Source organism: Oncorhynchus nerka, linkage group LG14 (assembly GCF_034236695.1).
Source record: "Oncorhynchus nerka isolate Pitt River linkage group LG14, Oner_Uvic_2.0, whole genome shotgun sequence".
Classification (NCBI taxonomy): domain Eukaryota; kingdom Metazoa; phylum Chordata; class Actinopteri; order Salmoniformes; family Salmonidae; genus Oncorhynchus; species Oncorhynchus nerka.
This window is the reverse complement of record NC_088409.1, coordinates 69,540,298-69,558,394: the sequence shown is the minus strand read 5'-3', so window position 1 is coordinate 69,558,394 and position 18,097 is coordinate 69,540,298.

The following is an 18,097-nucleotide window of genomic DNA, read 5'->3' as shown; positions in this document are numbered from 1 at the left end:
GCCCATCCATAGAGAGGGAATATGGTTTAAACACATTTACTTTGAAATATGCCTATAAAGAGTTAAAGAGAGAGAGAAAAGGAAAAGGTTTGTGTTCACTATGGAAAGAGGAGTAAAGAGTCAACATTTCTGCTAGCTTCCTCAATGAAAACCAGAGTGTTTTCATTCTGAGGGTATCCCGAAAATATTTTGACTAAGTGTACATTTTACACTGACTCGACATTTCAGGGCCATAGCGTGCCTGTGTGGTTCCTGCACACCAGCCACCCCTGTCCCAATGACCCCACCCTACCCTGAAATGGATCCCTGTACTGTAAATACAGTAAGCTTTTACACGCTTCCCTTCTCCTCTGTGTCCCTTTAGCAATAACTCCATTTAACAAGGAGAAACAGCTTGACTGGCAACTGAGGAGTAATACAGTATATCTCAATTAACAACATAAGCTTTATGTTGCTATAAGGAAGTGGGGACCAATAGGAGTTTACAATGCCAGCTGGAACTGGTCCTTTATTGGTCCAACTCTGGGGCTACGTCCCAAATACATTTACATTTACATTTAAGTCATTTAGCAGACGCTCTTATCCAGAGCGACTTACAAACCACCCTATTCCCTTTGTAGTCCATAGGGCTGTGGTCAAAAGTAGTGCACTATAGGGAATAGGATGACATTTGGGACACGTCCTGGTAAGATCTAATGGAAATATACATTAGACATTAGATATATACAATATATTGTATATATACAATATACGCAACATAATCTCTAATTTTAAAATCAAATCACATTTTATTTGTCACATGCGCCGAATGGAAGCTGTTAAGGAGCCTTTTGGACCTAGACTTGGCGCTCTGGTACCGTTTGCCGTGCAGTTGCAGAGAGAACAGTCTATGACTTGGAGGACTGGAGTCTTTGACAATTTTTGGGCCTTCCTCTGACACGCCTAGTATAGAGGTCGTGGATGGCAGGAAGCTTGGCCCCAGTGATGTACTGAGCTGTATGTACTACCCTATGTAGCGCCTTTCGGTCGGATGCCGAGCTGTTGCCATACCAGGCGGTGAGGCAGCCGGTTAGGATGCTCTCGATGGTGCAGCTGTAGAACTTTGCAGTAATATAAGTCTCTTCTCTCTCTATGCATGGTTGTTTTCCTCTAAGGAGGTAAGGCATCGCAGTCCGTCTCCTGGAAAATTAGACTGAAAAGCATGGTGAGTAGAACAGGATACTTTTCAGTAGATACCCAGACATAAATTCACCACTTGTCAGCTAATTGGCAATTTAAAGGGCTGTAATGTCTGCAACGTGAAAGGAGATGAATTATTTTTTGTTATGTAACATTCCCAGAGGACAATATTTTAAAAACCACAAATGTTTAGCCTCATAACCTTTCATGATGTTTTACCTTGGTGACTATTGTAAATCATTTATGAAGGTCTCCTGAGCCATACCACTGGATGTAATAATAGTCACATAAATGTTTGTGGTCGCTATCATTATTATAATCCATAGCCTTAAACTATGACGACAACACCTGCAGCATCTCAAACCGTACAGTAGTTATTTGCAAGCTGACAAGGCTACTGTATGTAAATCTTCTATGTGTTATTCTATGCCCGACCCATTGAATTGTCAGGGGTACCCAGAGCTAATGAACTCCAGGAGTGAGTGACAAGGGTAAGGAAGGTACACCCTCAGCCCAACCCTCTCTCCTCTAGTTCTCTTTCTCCTTTTCTTTCCAATTCCCATGGGATACCTAGTGCTGAGCTGAGTGTGAGTGACTAAACTCAAGGCAGGCATCTCTAGCTCGTTCTAGCTCTTTCTATGTGAAGTGGTGAGAGAGGGAGAGAGAATAGATTGTTCCTCGGTTCAAAATCCGACACTGCCAGCCAGCCATGACAGAACCCAAGAACCACAGTATGGGACTGAGTGTGCCAGTGGAGCCAGCTAGATGGTAAAAACATATTTACCCAGCTGCTTGCCTCTGTCTTCTGTCCCTCGCAGGTCCCTCCCTGGCCTCAGCAATCCCTAAAGGCTGGGAACCAATCTTCTGTCCCTCGCAGGTCCCTCCCTGGCCTCAGCAATCCCTAAAGGCTGGGAACCAATCTTCTGTCCCTCGCAGGTCCCTCCCTGGCCTCAGCAATCCCTAAAGGCTGGGAACCAATCTTCTGTCCCTCGCAGGTCCCTCCCTGGCCTCAGCAATCCCTAAAGGCTGGGAACCAATCTTCTGTCCCTCGCAGGTCCCTCCCTGGCCTCAGCAATCCCTAAAGGCTGGGAACCAATCTTCTGTCCCTCGCAGGTCCCTCCCTGGCCTCAGCAATCCCTAAAGGCTGGGAACCAATCTTTGGAACAAATGTGGAGCTGTCTATACCAACTAGGCAACACTTGGGAAATCCCAGGTTGCCCAATTTCATTCTTTCTTGTCTCAAGGGAAAAAAATACATTTCATCCCCTTTAGAGCCCTGGCTGAAATAAAAGTTTTAGGACCAGACAAATTGGGTGAATTAAGGTTTTACTTTGATGTGGCCTAACTCTTATGAGCCTCATGTTTAGCTTGAATTTACAGTCAGCATAAGAAGAAAACATCTGTAGACTACCTGTTTATCTTACTAATGAGGATACCCTTATGGTGTATTTTTCAGAACATAGTCAGGATGTATGGGCAATTGCCTCTGGCTAATAGGTCCTTTACAGTCGTCCATTTGCTAGACTCCACAATCAGCTACAATCCATTTAGTCACTACCGCTACAGGTATCTTTTCAGTGCTCATTCACTCATCCATGTGCTGTGGTTGTAGATCTAACATGAAGAGTTGGAGAGATTATAGGACAATTATGTTTAGGACAACGATACACTTTAAATTCCACTTGTACGGTAAATAACATGGAAAGTCTCCTTCCTCTTCTATGATATCATAGCCGTGTCCAATATCTTGTCCTATGTTTGAGTGAAACAGAGGTCAAATCTGCAATGTCTCCCTACCCTATTCCCTAGCACTACAGGGAATAGGCTGACATTTTGGACCCAGCCAGAACCTTGGATGGGCTTTTAGGCTGGCTGCAGTGAGAGAGACTGTCACTCTGCATGGCTGCTTACTGAAGTGGGAAAGGGTAGGGTGTGTGTGCGCATGTTTATTTTATGCCTAAGTAGTTCTCACACCACTCCTGTGTGTGGAAAATTACACCCAAACAGGAGTTAGCTGTGTAAAAACTACTAGTGTTGTTCCCAGCAGTGAACAGGGAACACAGATCTATGAATATGAAGTCGATTGTTATATACAGTGGGGAGAACAAGTATTTGATACACTGCCGATTTTGCAGGTTTTCCTACTTACATAGCATGTAGAGGTCGGTAAATTGTATCATAGGTACACTTCAACTGTGAGAGACGGAATCTAAAACAAAAATCCAGAAAATCACATTGTATGATTTTTAAGTAATTCATTTGCATTTTATTGCATGACATAAGTATTTGATCACCTACCAACCAGTAATAATTCCAGCTCGCACAGACCTGTTAGTTTTTCTCTAAGAAGCCCTCCTGTTCTCCACTCATTACCTGTATTAACTGCACCTGTTTGAACTCGTTACCTGTATAAAAGACTGTCCACACACTCAATCAAACAGACTCCAACCTCTCCACAATGGCCAAGACCAGAGAGGGTGTAAGGACATCAGGGATAAAATTGTAGACCTGCACAAGGCTGCGATGGGCTACAGGACAATAGGCAAGCAGCTTGGTGAGAAGGAAACAACTGTTGGCGCAATTATTAGAAAATGGAAGAAGTTCAAGATGACGGTCAATCACCCTCGGTCTGGGGCTCCATGCAAGATATCACCTCGTGGGGCATCAATAATCATGAGGAAGGTGAGGGATCAGCCCAGAACTACACGGCAGGACCTGGTCAATGACCTGAAGAGAGCTGGGACCACAGTCTCAAAGAAAACCATTAGTAACACACTACGCCATCATTGATTAAAATCCTGCAGCGCACGCAAGGTCCCCCTGCTCAAGCCAGCGCATGTCCAGGCCCGTCTGAAGTTTGCCAATGACCATCTGGATGACCCAGACGGGAATGGGAGAAGGTCATGTGGTCTGATGAGACAAAAATAGATATTTTTCGTCTAAACTCCACTCGCCGTGTTTGGGGGAAGAAGAAGGATGAGTACAACCCCAAGAACACCATCCCAAACGTGAAGCATGGAGGTGGAAACATCATTCTTTGGGGATGCTTTTCTGCAAAGGGGACAGGATGACTGCACCGTATTGTGGGGAGGATGGATGGGGCCATGTATTGCGAGATCTTGGCCAACAACCTCCTTCCTTCAGTAAGAACATTGAAGATGGGTCGTGGCTGGGTCTTCCAGCATGACAATGACCCGAAACACACAGCCAGGGCAACTAAAGAGTGGCTCCGTAAGAAGCCTCTCAAGGTCCTGGAGTGGCCTAGCCAGTCTCCAGACTTGAACCCAATAGAAATTCTTTGGAGGGAGCTGAAAGTCCATATTGCCCAGCCCCAAAACCTGAATGATCTGGTGAAGGTTTGTATGGAGGAGTGGGCCAAAATCCCTGCTGCAGTGTGTGCAAACCTGGTCAAGAACTACAGGAAACATATGATCTCTGTAATTGCAAACAAAGGTTTCCTTACCAAATACCAAAGTTCGGCTTTTCTGATGTATCAAATACTTATGTCATGCAATAAAATACAAATTAATTACTTAAAAATCATACAATGTGATTTTCTGAATGTTTGTTTTAGATTCTGTCTCTCACAGTTGAAGTGTACCTATGATAAAAATTACAGACCTCTACATGCTTTGTAAGTAGGAAAACCTGCAAAATCGGCAGTGTATCAAATTCTCCCCACTGTAGATGTTCTACAATCGTCATGTACCAAGTGTGTTCTTTTCAGCTGTGCTGTCAACAGGGTGTGTGATATGTTATGGTGGGCCGATTGAGACAGATTCCCTGTCAATCAATAGATGACAGCTTTTGTGGCTATCAATGTCAGGAAGATCTCAATCTACTCTGATGGACTTCACTTCAGCTCTCAACAAATCAATAAAGAATCATTTATCAAACATTTATTTGTTGAAGAGTCAACGACAATGAGGCATACAATCATTATGATTTCTATCTGTGTCTATTCTGTATCTATGATATCTCCCCCATCTCTCTCTACCACACACACACACACACACACACACACACACACACACACACACACACACAGAGAGAGAGAGAGAGAGCCTCTTGGTACAGTTTTACTTATTCCCTCAGAGGCTAGAGGGCTGAATTAATGAGCTATTTTTGGAAAGTTGAGCTTGCCAGCCAGGCCATTTAGAACCGTTCACGTGTCATTGGGTGATGGAATGAACAGGATACATATCCTCTGTAATATGGTTGGAACAGAACAGGTCTACCTCTGTGATGACAGTCTCTTCCTCCTGTCTTTTTCCATTTTATTTGTGCTAATTCTGGTGTTCATCACCAAAACACATCACCAAAACAATTGAATTAAGGTCATCCTGTTTTTCCTTTTTTCAGTGTATTTTCCCTGACCATCACCTTTTCCTTGCATATTCACTGACAGATAGAAATTCAATGAAAAACAGCTCTATTACGTTTGCCATTAAACTAGGATTCATCTTTTGTGAATCAGTGCTTTCCCCCTGTATGCTATGTGTACACAAATTAATTTGAAAATGATTAGTGACACTATTCCCTTTCTCTTTATTTTGGAAAATCTTACCAATTTTATCTCAAGATCCGGTTTATCTTAATTTCATGCCTATCAAACACAGGTTTGGCTGCTACTAGACTCTAAGAATACAGCTAGGCTTTGACCACAAAAACAACACCCAAAGAGTGTCTGTTTCCTGGACAACAGTGTTTTTAGTATATTAATTAATGGAAGTGTGTGGCTCAAGTGACATGCAGGCTTTGTACAGTTCAATAGTGTAAAGTACTTAAATAAAAATACTTTAAAGTACTACTTAAGTTGTTTTTTGGGGGTATCTGTACTTTACTGTTTATATTTTTGACAACTTTTACTTTTACTTCACTACATTCCTAAAGAGAATTATGTACTTTTAACTCCATGCATTTTCCCTGACACCCAAAAGTACTTGTTAAATTTTTAATGCTTAGCAGGAAAGGAAAATGGTCCAATCCCGAATGCCTCTGGCGGACTCACTAAACACATACTTTCACTTTTGATACTTAAGTATATTTTAGCAATTACATTTACTTTTGATACTTACGTATATTTAAAACCAAATACGTTTTTACTTTTACTCTAGAATTTAACTGACTGACTTTTACTTGAGTCATTTTCTATTAAGGTATCTTTACACCAGGAGTCGCTGGTGCGCGATGAGACAAGGATATCCCTACCGGCCAAACCCAAGTATGACAATACGATACTTTTTCCAACACTGGTACTATTTATTAGGACTTCAGTGTCAGGACCAACAGACCTGAGATCAAATACTATTTGAAATCTTTCAAATACAAAAAGTATTTGCTTTAGCCTGCCTGGAGTGGCAAAGGGGTGGAGTTTGCACAATTGTGACCACTTTTATTTGTTCCATTGCATCAGGCAAGCTCAATCAAGCCCAGCTAACATATTTGAAATTATTTAAAATAATATTTGAACCCTGGAAGCCAGTATATTTGAATAAAACCGAGTAATAAAATGTGGCCTGGACCTTGTCATTATTCATGACAATTGTCAAATATCCTGACTGTTCTCACTACTTATAAATGAGAGAGAGGATACATGGGACATTTTTGGGTTTGCGATCCTGACCTGAACCGAGGACTCGCTAGTCCAAATAAGGCTGTATATCTTTCCTTTTCTGTTATCCTCTCACTTTCTCTGTGTCCCTTTCTCCTATCTCTATTTCCTTCTATTTCTTAATTTCTCCCTTTTCTGTCTCTATTTCTCTTAATCTCTCTCTCTCTCCATCCCTCGCCCATCCTTCCCTCCACACTGCCTGTTCTTGTCCTTGGGAGAGTCATTTGAACATTGAGAGCGGCTCTATTCCCTATCCATTACACAGTGTGTCTGTTAGCGTTCAGGGTGCTCTGTGCTTGATGTCACAATGGCCACTGTTGCTAAGCTTGAATTTTCAAAACACAAAGATCCTATGAAATGACTTGCCTTTTAATTTAGTATTCAAATGGCTAATTATATGGTTCCAATCACGTACTATCTCTTCTCCACATCATCACAGTGAAAGAGATTGTGGAAAATTGACTAACAGGAACAAAACAACCAGAGGTGCTTTCTGATCTCATCACCATTATTCTTAATGATGCCATTGGCTAGCTGGTTGGCTGGCTCATGTCATTCTCATTATACCCAATGTTCTTTCCTCCAATGTTGCAATTAAAAAACAAACCATAGCATCATCAATTTGGTGCATTCTGAAGAATCACAATTTCTGGTCCTTGCCTTCAATTTCTCAGTATACGTTCAGTAGCTGCGTCTCAGTCTCAGTTGTTTATGTAGCTAGGAACACTGTGAACCAGATAACACGGCGCTCGTCAAGATCAAATGTCCATGGAAACCTCACATATACCAGTGAAATGGAATCTGACGCAGCAGGGGATGGTGGTGGGTGGCAGGTTGGCATTTCCAGGTAGACAAAGGCAGATGGATCCGAAGAGGTGTTGATGGTGTACCATGGTGGGCAGCAGGGTTGTACACAGTGTGTGACTGTGAGATTATTAAGGATAACTACTGTCTTATTGTGTGTGTGCATATGTGGGTATGAATTTGATGAACCATAATGTATAACCCATTATGTAAATGGGTGTTGGAGTCATGTTGTCATGGTTGCTGTGTGGCCACTGCTTTAGGAGGGACAGCAGAACAGACAAACACACACACAAACACCTGGGGTGCTCCTCTACAGACCTTTATTTATAGACCTTCTGAGTAGTCCGTCTTTAGGATGACGAGGGAGCAGGGCGGTGGCAGAAAGGCAGAGAGATGATAGATTGGGAATCCCACTGGAAGCCCTGTGCCCTTTGGAGTAGTTCAGTCAACTCTGTGCAGGAACACCGTTGTTATTGTTGTCCTGTCTGGTCTAGGGACTTTATGGGAACTGTATGGACTTGAGATCGGCTGAAACTACACCGGATGACGTGTGGGTTGTGTGTGTTTACATCTTTCCATGGAGTCCACACTTTATTGTTAAGTTAAACAAACCCCTGAATGAGAGCAGCTGTCTGAATGCATATAGTTCTGTACAGTTCTGTATATTTATGTACCAGGTTCAACTGGGTGCCATATGGTACACCCTCATACTGTAACAGTACTTCCTAGAGGGGAGAATCTGTGTGTGCATGTGCGTGCTTGTCTGTTTGTGAAAGCCCAGGAAGCGGTGTTCACTGAGGCAAGAAGCAGAACCTCCAGTGCGTCACACACACTGTGTATAGCCACCGTCAGACAGTCCCCATTCAGACCTCGGATGTTCTGTGAAACCATGTGTGAAAATGCTTAAGACAGGAGACATGATTCCTTTCCCATTTTCATTAACCTTCATTTATCCAGGTTATACTCACTGAGATCAAATCTAATTTGCACGAGAGACCTGTATAGACCATAGATAGAGCCAATGCCAATCTCCTTCATAAAAATGCTTCAGGTTGGACAGGATGTCATTCCCATAACTTTAGGGGCAGGATGGGAAATGGAAAAAGGAATCACTTTTTGACTTTATATGCTGGGTGGGTCACCCATTAAATGTGTGTGAATTCCAACAAGATCTCACCGTTTTACCAATTTGTCTTTTGACACCCTGGGTTGACTCCTGCTTAGCATCGTTCTGTTTATTCAAACCTCAAATTTCGAAGTTAAGGTTTTGGATAGGGTTGAAACATTAAGGGCTCTATTCAATCAGGTCCGCTTCTCCTAAAGTGACCTCTCCTTGTCCTAAAATGTAAGACTACAGTCACCTCTAACAAGTAGACCTAGATGGTTTAGGAAAATCTCTTCAAGCAGAGAAGGAAATACAGATGTTTAAAACTAGATCAATTTCTCAGTCATGGAGTCTTTTCTCTCTAGTGAAGCATGGCATAGTGACGGATAGAATGAGAGTGCTTTGACAGAAGAGTGCATTTAGAAGAAACGACTGTCTTGCAGAGAGAGAAGCTATTTCTTTCCACTTTAGCCTCAAGGTTCAGAGGCTCATTCTCTCCATCCAGTTCAAACCAGGTTAAACAGGTTCATCGAAATTAAGTTCATGGCAAAACATCATTATTTACTGAAAAAATAAGTTCCTAGGGAAATGTAAATGTTCAATTATTTTTGCTGTAAAAACAGTGGCCATGTTCCTTTGTTGTTCTAGTTGGATGGATGTTATCTAATGCATTGTGTGTCTGTAGAATGGGCTTGTGTGGGTCTATTCTTTTCAAGGGAGAGACTGTTAAGGGCATCGAGGATGAATGCCCTTTTTTCTCTAACTTCCTTCCTGTCATTCACTGTTGTAATTCACTTTATTTTGAGAACACACGAAAGCTCTTGGGGATGGATTTGTCATCACTGTCTAACTGACTGGAGAAAGCAAGACAGGAACAAGGACAGCTCTAGATGCAAGGTTCACATATTGTAGTTTCCACTCAGAAATACACCATATGTGATAGAGGGTCTATAGTGTTGTAACAGGCTTTGTACATACCCTCCACAAACAGTGCCTTCGGAAAGTATTCAGACCCCTTGACTTTTTCCACGTTTTGTTACGTTACAGCCTTGTTCTAAAATGGATTCAATAAAACATTTTCCTCAGCAATCTACACACAATACCCCATAATGAAAAAAAAAACAGGTTTTTTGACATTTTTGCACCTTTATAAAACATAAAAAACAGATACCTTACTTACATAAGTATTCAGACCCTTTGCTATGACTCGAAATTTAGCTCAGGTGTAGATGTTTCTACAACTTGATGGGAATCCACCTGTGGTAAATTCAATTGATTGGACATGATTTGGAATGGCATACACCTGTCTATGTAAGGTCCCACAGATGACAGTGCATGTCAGAGCAAAAACAAAGCCGGTGGAAGGAATTGTACGTAGAGCTCCGAGACAGGATTGTGTTGAGGCACAGATCTGGGGAAGGGTACCAAACCATTTCTGCAGCGTCCCTAAGAACACAGTGGCCTCCATCATTCTTAAATGGAACCCCCAGGACTCTTCCTAGAGCTGGCCGCCCGGCCAAATTGAGCAGTCGGGAGAGAAGGGCCTTGGTCAGCTCTAGAGTTCCTCTGTGGAGATAGGAGAACCTTCCAGAAGGACAACAGTGTCTGCATCACTCCACCAAACAGGCCTTTATGGTATAGTGTCCAGACGGAAGCCACTCCTCAGTAAAAGGCACATGACAGCCCGCTAGGAGTTTGCCAAAAGGCACCTAAAGACTCTCAGAGCATGAGAAACAAGATTCCCTGGTCTGATGAAACCAAGATCGAACTCTTTGGCCTGAATGCCAAGCGTCACATCTGGACGAAACCTGGCACCATCCCTATGGTGAAGCATGGTGGTGGCAGCATCATGCTGTGGGAATGTTTTTCAGCGGCAGGGACTGGAAGACTAGTCAGGATCGAGGGAAAGATGAACGGAGCAACGTATAGAGAGATTCTTGATGAAAACCTGCTTCAGAGCGCTCAGGACCTCAGACTGGGGTGAAGGTTCACCTTCCAACAGGACAATGACCCTTAGCACACAGCCAAGACAACGCAGGAGTGGCTTTGGGACAAGTCTCTGAATGAGTGGCATGGCCAGAGCCCTGACTTGAACCCGATAAAACATCTCTGGAGAGATCTGAAAATGCCTGTGCAGCAACACCCCCATCCAACCTGACAGAGCTTGAGAGAATCTGCAGAGAAGAATGGGAGAAATACTTGTGTAAATGTGATATTTCAGTTTTTATTTTTTATACATTTGCAAAAATGTCTAAAAGCCTGTTTTTGCTTTGTCATTATGGGGTATTGTGTGTAGATTTATGAGGAAGAAAAAACGACTTAATCAATTTTAGAATAAGGCTGTAACGCAACAAAATGTGGAAAAAGTCCAGGGGTCTGACTTCTTCCCGAATGTACAGTCTATAGCATGACTGCCTGACACTTCTTACAACACGTCAGGATCAGCATGTCAGCTGCAACACATCCGGATCATAGGTTCTGTTACTGATCCAGCCTCCATGGAAGAACTAGAGAACCTATAGATGATCTCCAAGAGGTCAGAACACAACATATTTTGCAGCGGGACATATAAGCGGCTGTCATTATACCATTCAGTTTAAACTGAAAGATGAGAATCAGGGATTTTGTAAGATATTACCCTGCCCTGCCCTGCTCTCATTTACTGGAAGTAATGTATTATGAAGCCAAGAGCAATGACATAAAGCATGATGGAACAAAAACTTTGGAGCACTTTAAATGTAATTATGGGCAGTAAGACATTCAACTCCATCTTTCATCGAATCAGATGGCTTATTCATCAAAAAACCATTTGATGTAGCCAATTGTTTTAATGATTACTTAATTGGCAAAGTGGGCAAACTTAGGCAGGAAATGCCAACAACAAACAATGAGCCAATGTACTCATGCATAAAAAAAGAAAAAGAAAAAAGAAAGCATTGTAAGTTAGAATTTTGTAAACGTTAGTGTGGGAGGGGTGGAAAAATGTATTGTTATCGATCAATAGTGACAAATCTGGCATTGACAACTCAGATGGAAAGATACTGAGGATGGTAGTTGACTCTATAGCTACTCCTATCTGTCATATCTTTAATCTGAGCCTAGAGGAAAGTCTTTGTCCTCAGGCCTGGAGGGAAGCCAAAGTCTTTCCTCTACCCAAAAGTGGTATTGTGGCCTTTTCTGGTTCTAACAGCAGACCTATCAGCTTGCTGCCAGCTCTTAGCAAATTGTTGTAAAAAATATGTTTGACCAAATGCAATGCTATTTCTCTGTAACCAAATTAACAACAGACTTTCAGCATGCTTATAGAGAAGGGCACTAAATATGTACTGCACTGACACAAATGACTGATGATTGGTTGAAAGAAAATGATAAGAAGAAGATTGTGGGTGCTGTGCTGTGAGGTTTCAATGCAGCCTTTGATATTATTGACCATAATCTGTTGAGAACTTATGTGTTATGGCTTTTCAACCTCTGCCATGTAGTGGATTCAGAGCTATCCATCTAATAGAACTCCAAGGGTTTTCTTTAATGGAAGTTTCTCTAATGTTAAACATGTAAAGTGTGGTGTACCGCAGGGCAGCTCTCTAGGCCCTCTTTTCTATTTTTACCAATGACCTGCCACTGGCATTAAACAAAGCATGAGTGTCCATGTATGCTGTTGATTCAACCATATAATGAAGCTAACGAAGTCACTGAAACCCTTAACACAAAGAGTTGCAGTCTGTTTTGGACTTGTTGGCCAGTAATAAACTGGTCCTGAACATCTCTAAAACTAAGAGCACTGTATTTGGTACAAATCTTTCCTTAAGTTCTAGACCTCAGCTGAGTCTGGTAATGAATGGTGAGGTTTTTGAACAAGTTGAGGAGACTAAATTATTTGTTTGTTACCTTAGAATGCAAACTCTCATGGTCAAAACATATAGATTCAATGGTTGTAAAGATGGGGAGAGGTCTGTCCATATTAAAGAGATGCTCTGCTTTTTTGACACCACACTAACCCCAACCCTACAAAGCATGTCCTGCAGGCTCTAGTTGTATCTTATCTTGATTCATGTCCAGTCATATGGTGAAGGGCTGCAAAGAAAGACCTACACTGAACAGAAATATAAACGCAACATGTAAAGTGTTGGTCCCATGTTTCATGTGCTGAAAAAAAAAGATCCCAGAAATGTTCCTGATGCACAAAAACCTTATTTCTCTAAAATGTTGTGCACAAATTAGTTTACATCCCTTTTAGTGAGCATTTCTCCTTTGCCAAAATAATCCATCCACCTGACAGGTGTGGAATATCAAGAAGCTGATTAAACAGCATGATCATTACACAGGTGGACCTTGCATGGGGATAATAAAAGGCCACTCTAAAATGTGCAGATTTGTCACATAACACAATCCCACAGATATCTCGAGTGGCCCCAGGTCACAGGCCCCAGGTCAGGAAACAAGTTCAACGTATAGTATTATACAGAGCCATGAGTGCATGGAACTCTCTTTTTTCACACACTGAGCAAGTGTGATGTACTTAATGTTTGTAAATGTTACGTTGTCTATTGTTTTTGTCTATGTGTGTTTTCGTTTATTGTCAACTCAAATAAAATAAAATATTACAAAAAAGAGAGGGAGAGAGAAGGAGAGAAGGAGAGTGGGAGAGAGGGAGAGAGGGAGAGTGGGAGAGAGGGAGAGAGAAAGTGGGAGAGAGTGAGGGAGAGTGGGAGAGAGTGAGGGAGAGTGGGAGAGAGGGAGGGAGATAGTAAACTGAAAGGAGGTCAACAATGCTGTCTGTGTGGGTTGAGGGAGAGGAGAGTTGAAACGTATTGCAGGGCAATGATAGAGTTGGTTACAGCATAAGTACATACAGTACATACAGTACATAAGTACACACAGTACATAAGTACATACAGTACATACAGTACATACAGTACATACATTTACATTTACATTTTAAGTCATTTAGCAGACGCTCTTATCCAGAGCGACTTACAAATTGGTGCGTTCACCTTAAGACATCCAGTGGAACAGCCACTTTACAATAGTGCATCTAAATCTTTTAAGGGGGGGGTGAGAAGGATTACTTTATCCTATCCTAGGTATTCCTGAAAGAGGTGGGGTTTCAGGTGTCTCCGGAAGGTGGTGATTGACTCCGCTGTCCTGGCGTCGTGAGGGAGTTTGTTCCACCATTGGGGGGCCAGAGCAAATTACATACAAGTACATACAAGTACATACAGTACATACAGTACAGGCTAATACAATGCTGTGTGTTGGTTGAGGTAAAGAGGAGTAGAAACCATGATGACGGAGTGTAAATATCTGTATTTCACATTCCTCAGTTTCACACCAGAGGATTCCTCTAAAATATTGAAGAGGAGAGTGAAGCTTGTTTTTGACGATAGTGTGTAGAACGCAGAATGCTCTTCCTCTGAGCCCAGTGGAGCATAGCAGGTCTTTAATAGGGGTATTTCAAATATCTGTGTTAAATAAGACAGTAATGTTCAAAAGAACATCACATAAACCACTTTCAAGGAGGCTGTTATTCTTCAAATAAAGACAGAGAAGGCCAAACAGAAAGAAGCAGAGGGGGGTTCTTTTTCTTGTTTTCTTTTTAACTAAAATCTATTGATTTTGTGGGTCTCGTGAACTGTAGACCTTGTTAAAGACTCAAGGTTGTTACGGAACCCACTCTGCAAAAACTGGCTGAATCAACATTCAACCGTTTCATTTCAACAAAACATTTTAAAGTGATGACGTTAAATTAACGTGGAAAACAAATTTGCAATAAGCCATCAACGTAAGGGAATGTAGTATTTTTTTCTGCCAACTTTTAACCTAAATCCAGTGACATGTTTTGTTGAATTCATGCTGCATTCACATTAGTTGACAACTCAGTCAAATGTAAATCAAAACTAAATTAAGTCTGTGCCCAGTGGTTAGCTCCGATCGCATACTTGAAGAAATCTATTGGCACTGTGAAATGTAATGGCTTACTCCAGCCCTCTATAAAACAAAGCTGTACTTTTCTAAAACCAAGTCTCCATTTTGAAAAGTCTTTATTTTCACTCCAATCTATTGATGATACTGTAAATGAAGAGAAAGTGAAGTGCAGGGTGTTTGATCAGACTGCAGTGTGCAGTGTGCAGAGCTGTATCCCAATGAGCTCTAACTCTTTTCATCCTCAGATGAACTGAAGAACACTTTGATCTCTAATCAACATATTAGTCCACATCTCCGACTAACAGATTCCAACTGTGAGTTCCTCTATGCTTAATTGGTAGGTAGAATATGATTTTTGTTTAGATTTTGCACACGTACAATAGTGTACCTTTAATTTGTGTCGGAGAGAGAGACTGAGAGTGTCAGAGCGTGTTTGTATGGTTCATTCCTGCCAGTCCTTATCTCTGCAACCTGCTTGTTAATACTCTGTTTCACACAGACACTTGGCAATTACTCACTGCATGTGCAGATCACCCCTGCTGAGGTAGCACAAAGACCTGCCTCATCCCATCCCACCCCCAACCACAACCCTATCTACAGCCAGTGAGCCTGGAAAGCAAGCTGTTGGGCCTTTCACGTTCACCTTGTCGTGTGCTATTTGCCTCTCTGCAGTGTACATACTGTATGTCCAGGTAACTGTCAAAATAAAGGAAACACCAACATAAAGTGTCTTAATAGGGCATTGGGGCACCACGAGCCAGAACAGCTTCAATGCACCTTGGTATAGATTCTACATGTGTCAGGGAACTCTTTTGGAGGGATGCGACACCATTCTTAATTTGATAACACTATTGGTGCTGAAAATTGTCCGTCTCCGCAGGCAATGCAGATGACTTTCGTGATTTACATAAATTCTCTGAAAACATATGGTTATATTAGCAGTACTGCACTTTTCAAGTTGCCTACTTTTGGTCAGCTAATGGCCTAACCACTGATCAAGCAACATTATGGACTAAAGGTTAAAATCCTGTTGCTGCAGGATTATTTTGCTGTGACAATATGTACAGTCTAAAGTGTGTGTGTGTGTGTCTCTCTGTTGGAGAAAGAGTGCTTTGGGTGCATGAGAATCAAAGTGCATCGTGGGAACATGGAGTTTAGAGCATTGTCCACTCTGGAACCTTCCATCTTCTTGGGTCCTCAGCACTGAGAGACCTGCTTCTCAGAGGTCATCATAGAAAGGAATCATATAAATAGAATAAGCAGCACCAAAAACAGGTTCTCAAGTCACTTTGGATAGACCAAATGTATTTAGCTAAACCGTAATCTGACTGGCTAAATCTATCTCCTCTGATTTTAGTTCTAGCTTTCAGCCCCCACTCCCCCTTTCCACCCACTCACCCATCTCTCTCTCTCTCTGTCTCTCCAGGGTCGCTCCCTCACTGTCACCTCACAGCGTCATAGTTTTATCCCCATGGCCTCTCTTTCAGGAGCATGGCCACAAGGCCATGTTCTGTTTACCATACTTTCAACACACACACAAAGCACCCAGACAGGGCCTGAACACACACACATTTTCAGAACATTATGCCCTCAATGGTGACCCGCTTAGCTACATTGTCTGTAAGTGAGTGGTCAACTGAGAAGAACGTACACAAAGAGGGTGTGTGCATGTGCGTGTGTGCGTGCATGTGTGTGCGAGCGTGCATGTGTGTGTGCGTGTGTCCATGTGAAATTAAGCAGTTCGGCTAGCTTCATGCACTGATATAGGGAAGGTTTGTCATTTGAGGATATAGTTCAGTCAAAGATTTGTATCTGCGGTTCAGTATTGGGGTAGGGAAATCTAAACCCTAGAGTGGTAGAATAAAGAGCTAATGTTTGCTATTATATTTATAGTGTTTTCAATTAGCTCTACCACTCCTCAGGCTCAACCATCACTCTGGTGAGGATGATCTCTCCCTTGGGACCAAGAGGGTACATGGAGTACATGGAGGTAGAGTTATAATTAGCTAATGAAGACTCTGTGTGTGTGTGTGTGTGTGTGTGTGTGTGTGTGTGTGTGTGTGTGTGTGTGTGTGTGTGTGTGTTCACACACCCAGGGGAATGGGAGCTAAGGTAGCGTAGCCAAACGAAGTATAGTCATCATATTCTTTCAATTAACTTTAGGCAGACATGGCAGCGCGTTATGAACAGAAGTTTTGTTCGTTGGTTTGTTAGTTACTCTGTCACTGTTATGTTATGTAGCTGCCATGGAGGAGAGGGGACTGAATATTCAATTAGCTGGTTCACCTTCTACAGTAGCCTATCTATGTGGCTTCAATGGGATTTTTAAATAATCCATTTGACTGATCTCTATGTCTGCAGGTGTTCAGACATGTTGTGGGTTTTGCATTGTGAACAGTTGGTAGGCACACTGTTTGGGATGGAAACTTTAACAAACAAACACATGCTTGCATCCTCGCCAACTCCTCCCCAGGTTGTCATGGGAACCGGGGCTGCCCCCACCCCCTTCAGTCCCTTTGTCTTCATTCTCTCTTCAGTCCACCACTTTGCCTTGCAAGTGAGATGAATTCAAGTGATAAAGTAAAACTTAGCAGAAACTGTTACTCTACTTAAGACGTCCGATATTGACCTATGACAATGCCTTGGTTTGGTTTGTCTTTAACATTCATGATCAGTTATGTCATTTATATAACAGTGTTATGACAAGACACTCCAGAGATCCTATAGAATAAACACTCTCTATAGAGATACTGTTGGAACAGTCAAGATCTACACTCTCTCTGGTTGAAGATCTCTTCATCTCTGTCTAATCTACTTCTAATGCACCTCAATAATCTCTATTCAGATCATCCAGGAGCAGGGTGGGAGGTCGAACAACATCCGCATTTCTGTCCCTCTTTTTTTCCTGACTCTTTCACTTTATCTCTCTCTTCTTTCTCTAACTCCCTCCCCCTCTCTATCATTATCCTCCTACCTCTCTCCCCTCACTCCCCTTCTCCCTTCTCCTGACTCACAAACTGAATATTTCTCTCTCCTTCCCACCATTCTATCCTTCTCTCTCTCTCTACCTCCCTTTCTCTCCTCCTTTGATGTCATACCCAAACTCTCCCTGAGGGGTCAGGATGTGTATACGTTGAGCTCTCAGATTAGCTTCTCCCCTCCTGGCTGCGTTGAGGATTCAGGACAGACAGGGCTGCAGGCTTTGTCATAGTACAGCTACAGTATGTGCAGTGACGGGCCCCAGCCTCCAGCGACGGTCTCTAGTCCGGAGCCTCCAGCGACGATCTACGGTCCGGAGGTCCCGGCGACGATCCCTGCACCAGAGGCGCCACCGAAGTGGGGGGAGCCTCAAGCGGAGCGGGGCCTGCGTCCCACACCGGAGCCCCCACCGAGAGCAGATGCCCACTGTTTAGTATCTGAGCCTGACAGAACTGTGCGCTTTCGTTTTTTGTCTTTGTTATTTTGTT